This window comes from Chrysochloris asiatica, unplaced genomic scaffold (genome assembly GCF_000296735.1).
Source record: "Chrysochloris asiatica unplaced genomic scaffold, ChrAsi1.0 scaffold00254, whole genome shotgun sequence".
Classification (NCBI taxonomy): domain Eukaryota; kingdom Metazoa; phylum Chordata; class Mammalia; order Afrosoricida; family Chrysochloridae; genus Chrysochloris; species Chrysochloris asiatica.
Genome location: NW_006408772.1, coordinates 2,479,326 through 2,480,565, shown reverse-complemented (window position 1 = coordinate 2,480,565; position 1,240 = coordinate 2,479,326).

Here is a 1,240-nt window from a genome sequence, read left to right as displayed (position 1 = left end):
CACTGAGACAGGTTTGCATGGCCTAAGTGGTACAGAGGTAAATAGTGATGCATGCTCAACCTTGGAACAACAGGGCTCTGTGATACAGGGATCTAGGCATAGTTTGAAGAGGGGAAATAATACTAAAATGCTTGACTGTCTTATGAATATTGGTTTCCCTTACCTACTATTGTAAAATAGACACTTGAGTGGAATAGAAAGGAATATTGTGAAACATGATTGCAGAAAACTTGTAAGCCCATCTTCAGCCTTATAGGTATTCCAATCAATAATACTGATTGGAATGCATAAAAAGGGTTCTAGAAATTGTCCAGTGAAATAGGCCTCTTGCAAAGCCTTTGCAGAGTATAGGACCTTAGGTGGAATCCTGAGTCCCATCCACGACCTTGTGAGGTGAGACATTCCAACTAGCTAGGAGAAGCAGACTAGCCTGGAACAGCTACAGCGATAGAATATACATCTTCAAAGAAAGATCATAAGGAAAATCCCCAAACAAAAAAGTCAGCATGACTGGCTACTGCAAGAATAAGTAAGCTGTTTGCCAGGAAACCATCAAGGCAAGCAATCAAGTCCCTTCAGGGCAAACTCCCTTCTAAGACTGCAACTCAAAGGGAACACATGACAAGCATGTAAGTTTGATGGTGACCACATTGGTCTACTGGTGAGTGGAAGAGGGGAAAGGCAGCAATGAAGAAATGAGCTGAGTTGAACCACAGTTCATTGACTCCCATTGACCTGGAGATGAGAGAGAGAAGAGGAAGTTCTGGTTGGTCCAAAATGTGGTGAGACCTGGAGACACCTGAGCCCATTGACAAGGACATAGCCATAGAGGGCTAAAACTGAGAGTGAAGCATCCAGCTCATATAAAGTGAGGGGAGATGCATAAGAACACCCAAGCTTGCAGACAGTACCCATTTGACCTAGCCTAGATGGGTTGATAATCAGAACTTGACTAGAGGAAGACTACAAAAAAAAGAAAAAAAGATTTTTTGATAGAGGAAGTAAGAGTAAATTACTACAATTTGACAAACCTGACCTATAGTCATGGAGGTAGTATCTCAAAATACCAACAAAGAGGGAAGGAGTCTTCACATTAAGTATCAATACTATCCCCTCTGTACACAGGGTAGATATGGGACAGGCAACTTAGCATTGGCTACCTAAAATGAGGGAGCCATAAAGGCACAAAGTGACTGACTTACAAGGTTTCAAGGGGGAGTTTAGTCTAAGAGTGTGTGTG